We start from the raw sequence: 18,092 nt of genomic DNA on the forward strand, positions 1-18,092 counted from the left end.
ACATACAAAGAAATGCATTGCTCGCTTCGGGGTTGTGCTGGGGCTGACCACAAATGTTGGCACGCTTCTGGCCTGGTATGCTGCCGCCGGAAGTACAGCAACACTTGCAGGCTGCCCCAGCACTTCCCTGACACAAGGAACACATTTCATTGTGTGTTTCGATGTTTTGATGCATATGTGCCAAATAAAGCTGATCTTGAGATCTTTTGGCTTGATTCATAACCCTCTATAGAGAAAAATTATCATCTCCATCTGAAATAGGTGACTTTTTATTCTAAAATTATTTAAGATATTACTACCCATGGAAACATACTTGCAGATACCCCTACTAAGATGAACATCCACGGAGAAAACAGCCTGTTAGTCCCCTACAGAATCTGAAAAGCTTCAATGTGTACAGACCCAATTTGTTCAACCTGGTGAACCTTCTCAGCACTGCTACCAAAGCAAATAGGGAGAGGTACGAAATCTGTACACAAAGAGTGGTCCCACAAGCACCCTGTGAAGTTGTATCGCAACCATTATGGGAGCGGCCATAGTGTGAGTGGGCCAGCGTTAGAGTGATCAGGCTTTGGCCCAGCAGGCTTCAGTGAGAACAGATGAAGGTTGAGGGTGTTGAGCCATTTGTTTTGATTGTAGAACTTGGGTTTGAGAAGTTGGAGCCAAAGGCAATACCAGCGTAGGCGGTGGAAGGATCCTCCTGTGAGATGTGGGATTTCTTCCTGATTACATCTGCAGGAAGTGCACCCAACTTCAGTTTCTGACTGACAAGGTCAAGGAACTAGAGCTGGATGTGCTCAGGACCACCTGGGAGGTTGAAAAACTCACAGGTGAGACTTCTGTTGAGATGGTCACATCCAGAGTGCAGGCTTCAGATAGTAGATGTGTGACCACCAGAAGTCAGGAGATTGAGCCGTTAGTGCAGGGTTCCCCTGTGGCCATTCCCTTCGATAACAAGTATACTCCCTCGGATACTGCTGGACGTATGACCTATCAGGGTACAGCAGCACAGCCAGGCCAGGGGTATTGTGGCCAGCTCTTGAGGCTCAACAAGGAAGGGTAAGGTCATGCGGAGTGATAGTGATAGGAAATTTGATAATTGGCATGGATAGGAGATTCCTTGGCCATGAAAGAGACTCTCAGATGGTGTGTTGCCCCTTCCAGGTGCTAGGGTCCAGGATGTCTCAGCAAGGCTGCAGAATATTCTGAAGGTGGGGGAGTGGTTGAGCAGGCAAAGGTTGAGGTGCAAGTTGGCACCAGTGACTTAGGCAGTAAGGGAGAAGAAGTCAGACACGCTCAGTATAACAAATTAGGAAAGAGACTGAAGAGCAGGACCACCAATGTGGCAATCTCTGGATTATTCTTGGTGCCACATGCTGGTCAGGGCAGGAATAGAATAGGACAGATGAGTAAGTGGCTGAGGAACTGGTGCAGGGAGCAGGGTTTCAGGTTTTTGAATAATTGGTACCTTTTCTAAGCAAGGAGTGACCAGTACAAGAGGGACAGGTTGCATTTAAACTGGCAGAGAACCAAAATTCTGATCAGGGGTTCACTGTTTGGGAGGGCTTAACCTAGTTTGGCAGGAAGATTGGAACCAGAGCACCAGGTCAGAAAGAGGAGGGATGGAGAGGATGGTAGATGTCAGGGCCAGTTTAAAAAAAAGACAGGAGTAAATTAATAGATACAGTAGGATGGAAAGTTTGAAGTGTGTGTTTTTTAATGCTAAGAGTATTATGATGAACTTAGAGCTTGGATCAGTATGTAGAACTCTGATTTTGTGGCCATTTCAAAGGTTTGGTTGAGAGAGAGACAGAAATGGGTGCTTAATTTTCCGGGGTTTAATTTTAGAAAAGATAGACAAGGGGAAGTTGCACTACTAATCAGGGACAATATCACAGTTGCACTCAGAGGGGACATAACGGAGGGCTCATTGACTGAGTCTAAATGTGTAGAACTCAAAAACAGGAAGCATGCAATCACTCTGATAGGATTGTACTGCAGACCCCCAATAGGCACTGAGACATTGAGGAAGAGATATGCAGGCAGATTAAGGAAAGGTGTAAAAACAGTAGGATGGTTGTTATGGAGGACTTCAACTTCCCTAACATAAACTGGGGCCTTCTTAGTACAAGTGGCTTAGATGGGGCAGAATTTGTTAAATGCATCCGGGAGGGTTTCTCAAATCAAGATGTAGATACTCTTACAAGAGTACTGGAATAGGTGATGGGTAATAAATCTGGCGGGTTGACCAACCTTTCAGTGGGTGAGCAGGTTAGGGAACAGCAACCACAAATCGTTAAGATAGCTGCAGAGAGGATAAGCATGGAACTTGTGGGAGAGTATTAAACTGGAGCAGGCAAACTATGAGAGCAGTAAGAAGGAACAAGGGAGAGTTACAGCTATTTTTTGGGCAAGACCACGTCCAAAATCCAGCCATGCAGAGTACAGGACAGGTATGTTCCAGTCAGATTGAAGGACAAGGATGGCAGGGTAAGAATCTGAGGGAAGTGATGAATTTAGTCAACAAGAAAAAGGAAAAGTATATAAAGTTTAGGATGATAGAATCAAACAGATATATGGAAGATTATAAAGAAGCCAGGAAAAGAACTCAAGAAAGGAGTTAGGAAACCCAGGAAAAGTCCTTGGCAAGTAGGACTAAAGAGAATCCCGAGGTATTGGGATTACATCAGGAGCAAAGGGATAACTAGGGTGAGAGTGGGACCACTCAAGGATAAAGGGGTAACATTTTCTTGGATGCAAATTACGTGGGTGAGGTCCTTAATGAGAACTTTACATCAGTATTTACCAAGGAGAAGGATGTGGAGAATAGGGTGATCAGTGCTGAGAGTATTACTATGCCAGGGCATTTTGAGGTAAAGGAGGAGGTAGCATGGGGTCTCTTAAAGAACATTAAGGTGTTAAGTCCCCAGGGCCTGACGGGACACATCACAGGTTATTGAGAGAGGCAAGGGAAGATGTTGCTGGGGCCTTAACCAATATCCTTGTGTCCAGCCTAGCCACAAACGAGGTTTCTGAGTACTGGGAAGTACCTAACGTTCCATGCTTCAAGAATGGAACTGGGGATAAACCTGGAAGCTGTAGGCTGGAAACACAGACAAAATGCTGGAGGAACTCAGCAGGCCAGGCAGCGTCTACGGAAAAAGGTAGTGTTGGCATTCTGGGCCAAGGCCCTCCGGCAGGACTGGAGAAAAAAGATGAGGAGTAGATTTAAAAAGGTGGGGGGAGGGGAGAGAAAAAACACATGGTGATAGATGAAACCAGGAGGGGAAGGGGGTGAAGTAAAGAGCTGGGAAATTGATTGGTGAAAGAGATACAAGGCTGGAGAAGGAGGAATCTAATAGGAGAGGACAGAAGGCCGTGGAAGAAAGAAAAGAGGGGAGGAGCGCCAGAGGGAGGCAGTGGGCAGGCAAGGAGATAAGGTGAGAGAGGGGAAAGGGGATGGGAATGGTGGGGAAGGGGCATTTCCGGAAGTTTGAGAAATGGATGTTCACGCCAGAGGGTTGGAGGCTACCCAGTTGGAATATAAGGTATTGTTCTTCCAACCTGAGGGTGGCTTCATCTTGACAGTAGAGGAGGCCGTGCAGTGACATATCGGAATGGGAAGTAGATTTAAAATGGATGGCCACTGGGAGATCCCACTTCTGGCGGACAGTGTTGATGGTGGAGGAAGGGAAGCCCCTTTCTTTGGAAAAAAAAGGACATCTCCTTCAATTTGTTTCAAACTATAGACTGGTGAGTTTCACGAGGGTGGTAGGGAAATTACCGGAGACAATTCTTAGGGATAGAATTTATGAATATTTTGAAAACCATGGCCTAACTAGGGAGAGACTGCATGGCCTTGTGCAGAGCAAGTCTTGCCTTAATAACCTGATTGAGTTTTTTGATGAGGTAGTGAAGATGATTAGAAAATAGAACATAGAGCAGTATAGCACAGGAACAGGCCCTTCAGCTCACAATATTGTGCTGGGCCAATTAAATTAACTGATTGATGAAGATAGAGCTGTGAATGCTGTCTTCTTGGATTTTGGTTAGGCAAAGTCCCTCATGGGAGGCTCATCCAGAAGATTAAGATGCATGGGATCAATGGTAAATTGGTCGTTTGGATTTAGAAGACAGAGGCCGGTGGTTGAGGGGACTTATTGCAGGTGCAGGTCTGTGATTATTGGCACTCTGCAGAGATCTGTACTTCCATTTTGTGATGCACAGTATATAAATAACCTGAATGAAAATGTAGATGAGTGTGTTAGTAAGTTTACAGATGATATGTAGATTGGTGGTGTTGACAGTATAGATGACTGGCAAAGAATATAGTGGGATTATAGATCAGTTGAAGATATGGACAGAGGAATGGCAGATGGTGCTTAACCCAGCCAAATATAAAGTGTTGTACCTTAGTAAGTCAAATGTAAAGAGACAGTTCACCATTATGGACAAGACCCTTTATAGCATTGATGAGCAGAGGGATCTTGGGGTCCAAGTTCATAGCTCCCTGAAAGTGGCAAGGCAGGTCAATGGGGTAGTTAAGAAGACTTATAGAATGCTTGCAATTATTAGTCGAGCCATTGAGTTCAAAAGTCAGGAAGTTATGTTGCAGCTTTATTAAACTGTAGTTAGGTTGCATCAGGAGTATTGCATACAGTTAACAATAAGTACTCCTGTCTGAGTACTGCTGGGGGGAACAGCCCACCTGGGGGAAGCAACAGTGGCCACACCTCTGGCACAGGGTCTGACCCGGTGGCTCAGAAGTGTAGGGAAAGGAGGAAGGCAGCAGTGATAGGGGACCTTATAGTTAGGGACTCAGACAGGCGATTCTATGGACACAGGAAAGAAACACAGATGGTAGTTTGCCTCCCAGGTGCCAGGGTCCGAGATGTTTCTAATCGCGTCCATGATATCCTGAAGTGGGAAGGTGAACAGCCAGAGGTCGTGGTACAGAAATACTGCCTGTGCCATGTGACAGTGAGTATAGGAATAGAATGAGGTGGAGGATAAATGCGTGGCTGAAGGATTAGAGCAAGGGGCAGGGACTCAGATTTCTGGATCATTGGGACCTCTTTTGGGGCATGCGTGACCTGTACAAAAAGGACGGGTTGCACTTGAATCCGAGGGGGACCAATATCCTGGCAGGGAGGTTTGCTAAGGCTATTGGGGAGAGTTTAAACTAGAATCGCTGAGGGGTGAGAATCGAACTGAGGAGACGGAGGAAGGGGCAGTGGGCTCACAAATAGAGAAAGCTTGGAGCCAGTGCAAGAGGGAGGATAGGCAGGTGACAGAGAAGTGATGCGCTCAGACCAGTGGTTTGAGATGTGTCTATTTTAACGCAAGGAGTATCATGAACAAAACGGATGAGCTTAGAGCGTAGATCAATACTTGGAACTATGATGTTGTGGCCATTACAGAGACTTAGATGGCTCAGGGCAGCAATAGCTACTTAGAGTGCCAGGCTTTAGATGTTTCAGAAAGCATAGGGAGGGAGGCAAAAGAGTTGAGGGCGTAGCATTGCTGATCAGAGATAGTGTCACGTCTGTAGAAAAGGAGGAAGTCATGGAGGGATTGTCTACTGAGTCTTTGTGGGTGGAAGTTAGGAACAGGTAGGGATCAATAACTCTAGTGGGTGTTTTTTATTGACCACCCAATAAGGGACATTGAGGAGCAAATAGAGAGAAAGATTCTGGACAGGAATAATAATTACTGGATTGTTGTGGTGGGAGATTTTATTTCCCAAATATTGATTGACATCTCCCTAGAGCAAGGGGTTTAGATGGGGTAGAGTTTGTTAGGTGTGTTCAGGTTTCCTGACACAATATGTAGATAAGCCTACAAGAGGAGAGGCTGTACTTGATCTGGTACTGAGAAATGAACCTGGTCAGATGTCAGGTCTCTCAGTGGGAGAGCATTTTGGAGATAGTGGTCACAATTCCATCTCCTTTACCATACCATTGGAGAGGGATTGGAACGGACAAGTTAGGAAAGCGTTTAATTGGAGTAAGGAGAAATATGAAGCTATCTGGCAGGAACTTGGAAGCATAAATTGGGAACAGATGTTCTCAGGGAAATGTATGGCAGAAATCTGGCAAATGTTCAGAGGATATTTGCATGGCATTCTGCATAGGTACATTCCAATGAGACAGGGAAAGGATGGTAGGGTACAGGAACTGTGGTGTACAAAGGCTGTCGAAAATCTAAGTCAAGAAAAGAAAAGCTTATGAAGGGTTCAAAAAACTAGGTAATGATAGACATCTAGAAGATTATTATGCCAGAGGAAGGAGCTTAAGAATGAAATTAGGAGAGCCAGAGGGGGCCATGAGAAAGCCTTGCCGAGCAAGATTAAGGAAAACCCCAAGGCATTCTACAAGTATGTGAAGAGCAAGAGGATAAGACATGACAGAATAGGACCAATCAAGTGTGACAGTGGAAAAGCGTGTATGGAACCAGAGGGGATAGCAGAAGTACTTAATGAATACTTTGCTTCAGTATTCTCTACAGAAAAGAATCTTGACAATTGTAGGGATGACTTACAGCAGACTGGAAAGCTTGAGAATATAGACATTAAGAAAGAGGATGTGCTGGAGCTTTTGGAAAGCATCAAGTTGGATAAGTCACCAGGATCGGATAAAATGTACCCCAGGCTACCGTGGGAGGCAAGGGAGGAGATTGCTGAGCCTCTGGCAATGATCTTTGCATCATCAATGAGGACGGGAGAGGTTCTGGAGGATTGGAGGTTTGTGGATGATGTTCCCTTAATCAAGAAAGGGAGTAGAGATAGCCCAGGAAATTACAAACCAGTGAATCTTACTTCAGTGGTTGGTAAGTTAATTGAAAACATCCTGAGAGTCGTCATATGATGAAGGCAGGTCCTGCCTTACAAGCCTGATTGAATTTTTTGAGTATGTGATAAACGCATTGATGAAGGTAGAGCAGTAGTCATAGTCATAGTCATACTTCATTGATCCCGGGGGAAATTGGTTTTTGTTACAGTTGCACCATAAATAACAAATAGTAATAAAACCATAAATAGTTAAATAGTAATATGTAAATTATGCCAGTAAGTTATGAAATAAGTCCAGGACCAGCCTATTGGCTCAGGGTGTCTGACCCTCCAAGAGAGGAGTTGTGAAGTTTGATGGCCACAGGCAGGAATGACTTCCTATGACGCTCTGTGTTGCATCTTGGTGGAATGAGTCTCTGGCTGAATGTACTCCTGTGCCCACCCAGTACATTATGTAGTGGATGGGAGACATTGTCCAAGATGGCATGAAACTTAGACAGCACCCTCTTTTCAGACACCACCGTCAGAGAGTCCAGTTCCATCCCCACAACATCACTGGCCTTACGAATGAGTTTATTGATTCTGTTGGTGTCTGCTATCCTCAGCCCGCTGCCCCAGCACACAACCGCAAACGTGATAGCACTGGCCACCACAGACTCATAGAACATCCTCAGCATTGTCCGGCAGATGTTAAAGGACCTCAGTCTCCTCAGGAAATAGAGACGGCTCTGACCCTGTAGACAGCCTCAGTGTTCTTTGACCAGTCCAGTTTATTGTCAATTCATATCCCCGGGTATTTGTAATCCTCCACCACATCCACACTGACCCCCTGGATGGAAACAGGGGTCACCGGTACCTTAGCTGTCCTCAGGTTTACCACCAGCTCCGTAGTCTTTTTCACATTAAGCTGCAGATAATCCTGCTCAGCCCATGTGACAAAGTTTCCTACCGTAGCCCTGTACTCAGCCTCATCTCCCTTGCTGATGCATCCAACTATGGCAGAGTCATCCGAAAACTTCTGAAGATGACAAGACTCTGTGCAGTAGTTGAAGTTGCAGTAGATGTAGTGTATATGGTTTTCAGCAAGGCACTTGATCAGGTAACCCCATGCAAGGCTTATTGAAAAATTAAGGAGGCATCGGGTCCAAGGGGACCTTGCTTTGTTGATCCATTACTGGCTTGCCCACAGAAAGTAAGGAATGGTTGTGGACGGGTCATATTCTGCATGGAGGTCAGTAACCAATGGTATGCCTCAGGGATCTGTTCTGGAACCCTTTCTCTTCGTGATTTTTATAAATGACCTGGATGAGGAAGTGTAGGGATGGGTTAGTAAATTTGCTGATGACACAAACGTTGGGGTGTTGTGAATAGTGTGGAGGGCTGTCAGAGGTTACAGTGGGACATCAATAGGACGCAAAACTGGGCTGAGGCAGATGGAGTTCAACCCAGGGTGTGAGGTGGTTCATTTTGGTAGGTCAGATATGATGGCAGAATATAGTATTAATGGTAAGATTCTTGGCAGTGTAGAGGGTCTGAGGAATCTTGGGGTCCGAGTCCATACTCAACACTGAAAGCTACTGCGCAGGTTGACTCTGTGGTTAAGAAGGCATACGTTGCATTGGCCTTCATCAACCGTGGAACTGAGTTTACAAGCCAAGAGGTAATGTTACAACTTTATAGGACCTTGGTCAGACCCCACTTGGAGTACTGTGCTCAGTTCTGGCCACCTCACTACAGGATGGATGTGGAAACCATAGAAAGGGTGCAGAGGAGATTTATAAGGATGTCACCTGGATTGGGGAGCATACCTTATGGGAATAGGTTGAGTGAACTCGGCCTTTTCTCCTTGGAGTGATGGAGGATAAGAGGTGATCTGATGGAGGTGTACAAGATGACGAGAGGCATTGATCGTATGGATATAAGTGCAGAATCAAATATCGCTGTGATGATTGTACGCTCTAGTATCAATTGTTTGGCAACTATAAAGTATAAAGGATAGTCAGAGGGTTTTTCCCAGGGCTGAAATGACTAGCATGAGAGGACATATTTTTAAGGTGCTTGGAAGTAGGTACAGAGGAGATGTCAGGGTAAGTTTATTTTCACATAGAGTTGTGAATGGGTGGAATGGGCTGTCGACGGTTCATCCAAGAGCATGTACAGTAGATTACGGTTAATTGGGTTATCTGTTACAATGCATCTGCTTATTTGGGACAACTCTTAAAGAACAAAAACCAATCGAGAAAATTGCCAGAATTTTCCTCATTTATTTGGGACAGTGTGTCGCTTAACTGGGGCCAGAGACTTGCTGAATAGTTCTAACTCAGGGGTTCCCAATCTTTGGTCCATGGACCCCTTGGTTAATGGTAGGGGTCCATGGCATAAAAAAAGTTGGGAACCCTTGTTCTATCTAATGTCAGTCATGTGCACTTGTGTGGCCGGAAGACATTACACCGTGCTTAGAGTGAAACATTTTTTAATAGCATGAGTTGCGTGAGTTTGTGTTCAAAAAGCAGTGATCTTTGTCACTAATAGTTGATGAGACATAAGCAGTAAGACAACTCAGGACACTTTAGCTCACTGCGGTTTCAAGTATTCAGACTTGGAGATGGTAGAAATGGCCCAGAGTGAAAATGAAACTATTTCACTACTTCAAACAAGTTAGGTACTACAAAGAATTTGAAGATATCGACACTCATCTTGAATGTTATAAGGAAAATGAAGGGTTGGAGGATGCAATCATATATAGCATGTATGAAGGCAGACTATTATCTTCAGTAGGTGTCTGCGCTGATCTTGTTCATTTATAGTCAAGCAAAAAGAACAGAGTAGCGGGTTGAATTCCTCCATCAATAACTATGAGGAACTAATACCTGGTTTTATAGTACTGTAGTACTATTGGTAGTGTTCTAATTTGTTCTGTACTTCATTTAAATATATAATTTGTTACTCAGTTTGTCCTTTTTAATATTTTTTTAATTACTTCCATGGAACTTCAACTTATTGATGCAGCCACTTAATTGGGTCAAAATGTACTGGACTCGATGTGTCCCAATTAACTGGAATCCACTATATTTGGAATAAACACCAACTTCCCAAATAATTTTTTAGAAGTTTCATCTCCTGTAATTATTCTGTCTACATCCATCCATGAACTTTATACAGCTGATAATACCTCATCAAAATCTCCCCTGCTTCCTCATGCTTACAGTTCTCAGTTTTTGGAACTCTTTCTTTACCTTCCTTTGTCAGGAAATTCTCTAAGTACTAACGTTAAATTCTTTAACTGCCTTTTTATTGTGAGGATGATTAAACACCCCCACTCATCTCAGATGTGATGTGATAAGCTTGTGACCTTACTAATGAAGGATTCTGGAGAACAACAGCCTTCTCTTTTCCACTGCGTTATTTCTCTCCTTTTTCCGTGAAGCTATTTTCTCCGACCTTGCAAAACAACAGTGGAACAACAGACATATTCATGTTGACAACCTGCTGAGCAGAGCAAGAAATATTGGAAGTTAAAAACAATGACTGTTTTCATCTCTTTGCAAATGGATGTAATTCATGTTGAAACTTTCTGTATGTTCTCCAGTGATGGCCATTCAGCCCCTCAGGTGTATGCTGATCCTTTTACTCATTTACACCTTTCCCATTTGCCCACACTAGTTCTGTATCTGTCTATGCTTTGCCTATCTAAAAGCCTGCCCAAATGTCTCTTAAATGCAGTCATTGCATCTGATTCCACCACTCTTCTAGCAGAAAGTTCCAGTTATCAACCACTCACTGTGTAAAAAAAAAGTTCTTCTCAGATTGCCTTTAAAACTCCTTCCTTTTGCCTTGAACCTGTATATTACTTACCATGGGAAAATATTTACTTTATCCTAAATTTATACCCTATCAAGGCTTCTTCTAATTTTATATTCCACTCTCAGGTCATCCTTCACCCCCCTTCACTCCAGAGAAACAAACCCAGTCCATCCGCTCTCTTCCCATAACCAAAACCTTCCAAATCGAGGCAATGTTCTGGTGGATCTCCTCTACACCCTCTCCCATGCAGTCACATCCTTCCTTTCTTATGGAAACCAGAACAGCACCTAATACTCAAAGTGCTTTCTAACCAGTGGTATGTAAAGTTGGAATGTAACCTCCACAATTTCTATATTCTATGCCCCAGTCCATGTATTCAGAGGTGCAATTTTTACAAAAAAAAACCTAAAAATCGCATAATACCCACCTCTTCTGAGTAAATTCAAAATAGATCATATGTTTATTATAAAAGTAAAATAATTTTGAATAAAGAAATAGGTCGCTTTTCCCAATGGTTTCATACCATATGTGTAATTGTCAATTTGAAGGTTGTGAATTAACTTCAAGTGAATAGGATACTCTAATCCTAATCCCTAAAGTAGACAATCTTTTTGCATGCAGCCCTTTTTCACTTGAGTTGATATGCAAATTAATGGTTAATTAACATTGGTAATGATTTCACATTCATTAAATGCTTTCCAAGATGCGTGAATAATCACACCCAAACCCTGTTGCTCACAGATTAGTTATAGGGCAAGGCAGCATAGTTCTTCTTTCAATGTGCTTTTGTAAATACGACCTTCTTACGTTGATACACATAGAAATTCTGACCTGATCCATGGCCCTTTGATTATTATCAATCGTCAGTGTAAATATTATCTGGTCTTCTTCAAATGGGGGATTTGTTAATATTATCCAAAATAAGACCATAAAACACAGAAGCAGAATTGGCCATTGGGTCTGCTCCACCATTCCATTGTGGCTGAATATTATCCCTCTCAACTCCAACCTCCTGCCTTCTCCCTGTATCCTTTGACACCATAACTGATTAAGAACCTATCAACTTCCTGATAAGTTCTTAATTAGTTAGGGTGTCAAGTGTTATGGGAAGAAGGCAGGAGAAGGATAATAATGCAGCCACAATGGAATGGTGGAGCAAACTCGATGGGCTGAATGGCCTAATTCCGCTCCTATGTCTATGGTCTAACCTCTGCTTTAAATTAAACCAATAACTTGGCCTCCACAGCTATCTGTGGCAATGAGTTCCACAGATTCACCACCCTCTGGCACAAGAAATTTCTCCTCATCTCTGTTTTAAAGGGATTTTCTTATATTCTGAGTCTGTGCCCTCTGGTCCTAGACTCCCCTACCGTAGGGAACGAACTCTGCACATCCATTCTATATAGGCTTTTCAGTATTTGAAAGGTTTCAATGAGATACCCACCCATTTTTTCTAAGCTCCAGCAAGTACAGGCCCAGAGCTATCAAACTCTCCTCATATGTTAACCCTGTCATTCCCAGAATCATTCTCGTGAACCTCGTCCAGACACTCCCCAATGCCAACACATTCTTACTTTGATAAGGAGACCAAGACTGCTCACAAGTCTGGTCTGACCAATGCCTTATAAGGCCTCAGCATACATCCTTGTTTTTATATTCTAATCCTCTCAAAATGAATGCTAACATTACATTTGCCTTCCTCACCACTAACTCAAACGGCAAATTAACTTGTGGGGAATGCTGAATGAAAACTTCAAGTACCTTTGCACCACTGATTTTTAAATTTGCTTCCTGCTTTGAAAATAATCTAATATCCCCCTTTACCAAAATTGCATAAACATATATTTCCCTGTGCAGTATTCCATCTGCCACTTCTTTGCTCATTCTCCTAATCTATCTTCATCCCTCTTCTGACTCCCAACCCCTTGCCCTCCACCTATCTTTGCATCGTTCGCAAACTTTGCCACAAAGCACATCAATTCTCTCACCCAAATCATGGACAAATAACATTAAAAAAGCAACAAACACCTACTCCTGTAGAACGCCACTCGTCACCGGCAGCCAATCAGAAAATGCCCCCTTTATTCCTCGTTGTGACAGTAGAGGAGGCCCTGGACCGACATGTCGGAATGGGAATGGGAAGTGGAATTAAAATGGGTGGCCACTGAGAGATCCCACTTTTTCTAGCGGACGGAGCATAGGTACTTGGTGAAACGGTCTCCCAATCTACGTCGGGTCTGACTAATATACAGAAGCCCACAGCAAGAGCACTGGATACAGTACATGACCCCAAAAGAGTCAAAGGTGAAGTGTCACCTTACCTGGGAGGACTGTTTAAGGCCCTGAATGGTAGTGAGGGGGGTGGTGTAGTGGCAGGTGCAACACTTGTTCCACTTGCAAGGATTCTTTTACACCTCCTCTCCGGCTGCAATGAGGCCACACTCAGACTGGAGGAGCAACACCTTATATTCCGTCTGGGTAGCTTCCAACATCGATTTCTTGAACTTCCAGTAATGCCCCCCCCCAAACACCATTGCCCATTCCCATTTCCCTCTCTCCCCTTATCTCCTTACCTGCCCATCACCTTCCCCTGGTGCTCCTCCCCTTTTTCTTTCTTCCATGGCCTTCTGTCCACCCCTGTTATATTCTCCCCTTCTCCAGCCCTGTATCTCTTTCACCAATCAACTTTCCGGCTCTTTTCTTCACCCTGCCCACCCCCCCGCCCGGTTTCAACTATCATCTTACGTTGGTGCCTCCCCTCTCCCACCTTCTAACTCCTACTCCTCATCCTTTTTTTTTTCCAGTCCTGATGAAGGGTCTCAGCCCAAAATGTTGACTATACTCTTTTCCATCAATGCTGCCTGGCCAGTGTATTGTGAACACTGCTTCACTATTTTACTCTCTTTTTGCACTGTTTTTAAATATATATTTACTATTGTAACCTTTAGTAATTATTTTATGCGTTGCACTGTACTGCTGCTGCAAAACAACAAATGTCATGACATCTGTCAACGTTAATATCCCTGAATCTGGTTCTGATATCTAAGAGCCTCTTAAGTGCCTCTATCATATGTCTCCACCACCATTCCTGGCAGCACATTCCAGACATCCACCACACTGTGTGTAAGAAAAGAGAAAGAAATGACCTTGCACATCTCCTTGCAACTCAGTTCCTCTCAATGCACACTCTCTAACATGAGACGTTTCAATCCTGGGGAAAATATACTGGCTATCATCTATCTCTCTGCCTCTCATAATCTTCTAAACTTCTGGCAGTTCCTGCCTCGGCCTTTGCCACTCTGGAGAAAGCAACCTAAGATTGTCCAACCTCTCTTTATAACACATGCCCTCAAATCCGGAGAGCTTCATGATGGAGGAGTAACACCTGGGTTAGCCTCCAACCTGATGGCATGAACATCGGTATCTCAAACTTCCGACAATTGTCCCCCTCCTCTCCTTCACTATTCCCCATTCTTCTTTCCCTCTCACACCTTCTCTTCTCACCTGCCCATCACCTCCCTCTGGTGCTCCTCCCTCTTCCCTTTCTTCCATGGTCTTCTGTCCTCTCCTATCAGATTCCCCCTTCTCCAACCCTTTCTCTCTTTCTCCACTCAACTTCCCAGCTCTTTACTTCACTCCCACCCCCTTCCTGGTTTCACCTATCACCTGTCATCTTATACTTGTTCCTCCCTCCCCCCATCTTCTGAGTCTAACTCTTTTCTCCTTCTTTTCCAGTCCTGATGAAGGGTCTCGGCCTGAAACATAGAAACATAGAAAACCTACAGCACAATACAGGCCCTTCGGCCCACAAGGTTGTGCCGAACGTGTCCCTACCTTAGAAATTACTAGACTTCCCCAGAGCCCTCTATTTTTCTAAGCTCCACATACCTATCCAAAAGTCTCTTAAAAGGCCCTATCGTATCCGCCTCCACCACCGTTGCCAGCAGCCAATTCCACGCACTCTGACATCTCCTCTGTACCTACTCCCCAGCACCTTAAACCTGTGTCCTCTTGTGGCAACCATTCCAGCCCTGGGAAAAAGCCTCTGACTATCCACACAATCAATGCCTTTCATCATCTTATACACTGTCAACTGTTTGCTCTTTTCCATAGATGCTACCTGGCCTGCTGAGTTCCTCCAGTATTTTGTGCGTGTTGCTGAAAAAAACATACATTGGAGAAATGTCATAAGGTTGTTCCAAATATTAATTAATAACAGTGATGGGATAAAGAAAGCTTTGTTTTCAGATACACGGTATGGGTCCAAAAATAAGATCAAATTGTTAGATTTATAAAAAGCAGCATTGTAGATTAAAACAAGGGAGAAGTAGGTAAGCCAAGAAAGATTCAAAGTACATTTATTATGCAGTATTCAACCAAGATTCATCTTCCCACTGATAGCCATGGAACAAAGAAACACCATGAAACTACTTCAAAGAAAACATCAAACACCCAACATACAAAAAAAGAGCAAATCGCACAGGTGGCAAAAAAATGCGTGAATAACACACAGAATATTAAACGTCAAGCCGCAGAGTCCTTGAAAAAGTCTAGGTCTGTTCAGTTCAACTTAGCGCTGTGTCGTTCCTTGACTGCAGGCCCCGATCAAAATCGCACAAAATAGCAACATAAGAAGAGGACTAACCAGAAACCAGAAACATATATAACATGAACTGCAGAGTCCTCCAAAAACAATCCCAATCCACAAAACGCACTGGTCAAACCCCAAGACCCAAGACTCCCTCCTACACCTTGCACTGGCAGCGGCAAGCCAAAAGGAAGGGGCAACCGGTCAAACGCAGACAAACAGAGATTCAAATATTCAGGTGGCGCTGAACACCCACTCACCTTCTGCTCTTGTCCTTGTTGACCTCAATCTTGCTTGATCCTCTAATTGGCGAGTTGGTGGAGAATTGGAGCCGATCATGGGTTCACGTTCCACCATTGGGCTACACACCCCACTCTCAAACATGTCAAGTTCCCTCAGAGACAGCAAGAGTGCCACATCACTCCCAAAAGCACATTACAGGCTCTAATCGCACACAGATTAGTAGGAGAAGCATATTTAAAAGAAGGAGAAGCAGTAGTTTCACAAACTTCCTGCAAGACGTTGCCATTAGTCATATTCATTGCTTGTGCCATCCTGCCCATTCCTTTTCTTTATGAGCCAACAAATTTCCAACAATAATATAGAAGAACAAAGCAAAAAATCAATACATCTTTCTTACACAAGGCAGAATTAGATGATGAAAGTGCTTTTCTGTGACAGATGTGAGGTAAAATTTGTTACATGCTTAATGTGAAGTAATAAATAATTGAAAGGGAAGAACAATAAAGAATAGAGGAGAAGAAAAGGAACATAAGATTGTAGTTGAGAAGCTGGTTGAACCTGTGGGTCAGGTGATCATTTTTACTGATTCCTTTGTGAAGCTTCAAAATCCCCTGCTGTACTGCATTTTCCGGGTGAATTTGGATATATTTCATGAGTTGAGGTTGCACACTTCCTTTTTTGAAATTCATAGCATTCCATTTTATCACAGACAGATGATGGAATTTCTAAAAAATGTCTTCAGTAATGGAATGATAGAAGTTTACAGCAGGGAATTTGGTTTATCACATAGGTAAGGTCCTCTGCTCTCCAATAACTTCATATGGGAGCACAATGGAGATTGATCTAATGCAGTCAAGTTAAATCCTGTCATAATGAAAAAATGAACGTAGTCATAATATTGAAAGAATAGTATGAAGAATTCATTCAGCGTATGCTGTTCTCCATATTACTGTCCAACTTAATTATCCAACAGTTTTTTTTCGGACTGGAAGACCGCTTTGCTGAACACCTACGCTCTGTCCACCAGAGAAAGCAGGATCTCCCAGTGGCCACACATTTTAATTCCACATCCCATTCCCATTCTGACCTGCGTCCGGTGCTCCCGATGTGGCCTTTTATATATTGGCGAGACCCGACGCAGACTGGGAGACCGCTTTGCTGAACATCTACGCTCTGTCCGCCAGAGAAAGCAGGATCTCCCAGTGGCCACACATTTTAATTCCACATCCCATTCCCATTCTGACCTGCGTCCGGTTCTCCCGATGTGGCCTTTTATATATTGGCGAGACCTGACGCAGACTGGGAGACCGCTTTGCTGAACACCTACGCTCTGTCCACCAGAGAAAGCAGGATCCCCCAGTGGCCACACATTTTAATTCCACATGTCATTCCCATTCTGACATGTCTATCCACAGCCTCCTCTACTGTAAAGATGAAGCCACACTCAGGTTGGAGGAACAACACCTTATATTCCGTCTGGGTAGCCTCCAACATGATGGCATGAACATCGACTTCTCTAACTTCCGCTAATGCCCCACCTCCCCCTCGTACCCCATCTGTTACTTATTTTTATTCACACATTCTTTCTCTCACTCTCCTTTTTTTCCCTCTGTCCCTCTGAATATACCCCTTGCCCATCCTCTGGGTTCCCCCCCCACTTGTCTTTCTTCCTGGACCTCCTGTCCCATGATCCTCTCGTATCCCTTTTGCCTATCACCTGTCCAGCTCTTGGCTCCATCCCTCCCCTCCTGTCTTCTCCTATCATTTTGGATCTCCCCCTCCCCCTCCAACTTTCAAATCCCTTACTCACTCTTCCTTCAGTTAGTCCTGACAAAGGGTCTCGGCCTGAAACGTCGACTGCACCTCTTCCTAGAGATGCTGCCTGGCCTGCTGCGTTCACCAGCGACTTTGATGTGTGTTGCTTGAATTTCCAGCACCTGCAGAATTCCTGTTGTTTGAGTTTTTTTTCACATTTGTTTTCTGGTCATGCTGTCTTTTGTTTATCTTTCTATGCCATTATCATAATGCTCAGTTAAGTGTTGTCTGATTCCTGTATTTCACTGTGTGGTTCCTCGAGCATATCTTTGAAGTCCTTATCCTGTTATTGGAAAATATGAAGAAACCTTGGAGGTTCAATTTAATACTTCAAGCATGAATTTCCAAAGTTCACTCTCCCTATTCCTTTCACTGATCATTCTGACACATCTATCTGATTCCAGACTCAAGCTTCCTCCTATTTTTTGTTGGTAAGGTAACAGATAAAATAAAATTAAAATACCCCCATTTGCTGAAGAGAAATACTTAGAAAGCCCAGAAGAGTATACTGGATATACTTAGCAGGTCAGGCAGTATCTGTGGAGAATTAAGCAGTGTTAATGTTTCAAAGATGAGCTTTCATCAATACTGGAAAGTGAAGTTTCAAGTTGCAGAGGGAGCAAGGGAATTTTTTTTTGTTTCTTGACCTCTTAACATTTTTCCCCCCACTTCTCCTAGAAATTGAATGCAAAAGTCATCCTTTCTCAGTTGTATGAAAAACAGAAAACGCTGGAAATGTTCATCAGATTGGGCAGTGCTTGTCCAGAGAAAAACGGATTTAGGGTTTAAAACTGTTCATCCAGACAGTTGAAAAAGGACATCTTCGGTGGAAGAAGTGGATGTATAAAGGGA

General features: G+C 43.7%; 1 protein-coding gene and 1 long non-coding RNA gene across 3 annotated transcripts in view; one reads left to right on the forward strand and one right to left on the reverse strand.

Moving 5' to 3' along the window:
* LOC140196217 (uncharacterized) overlaps window positions 1-15,640 on the reverse strand; it is a 48,938-nt gene extending 33,298 nt beyond the window's left edge. For both annotated transcript variants that reach the window (XR_011885652.1, XR_011885651.1), the window contains exon 1: window positions 15,443-15,640. This is a non-coding gene — a long non-coding RNA (uncharacterized lncRNA). The remainder of the gene's footprint in view (window positions 1-15,442) is intronic.
* The window catches only part of LOC140196215 (sodium/hydrogen exchanger 9-like), a 574,106-nt gene that overhangs the window by 472,621 nt on the left and 83,393 nt on the right, over window positions 1-18,092 (forward strand). The window lies entirely within an intron of this gene.

The sequence above is a fragment of the Mobula birostris genome, chromosome 4 (assembly GCF_030028105.1).
Source record: "Mobula birostris isolate sMobBir1 chromosome 4, sMobBir1.hap1, whole genome shotgun sequence".
NCBI classification, from domain to species: Eukaryota; Metazoa; Chordata; class Chondrichthyes; order Myliobatiformes; family Myliobatidae; genus Mobula; species Mobula birostris.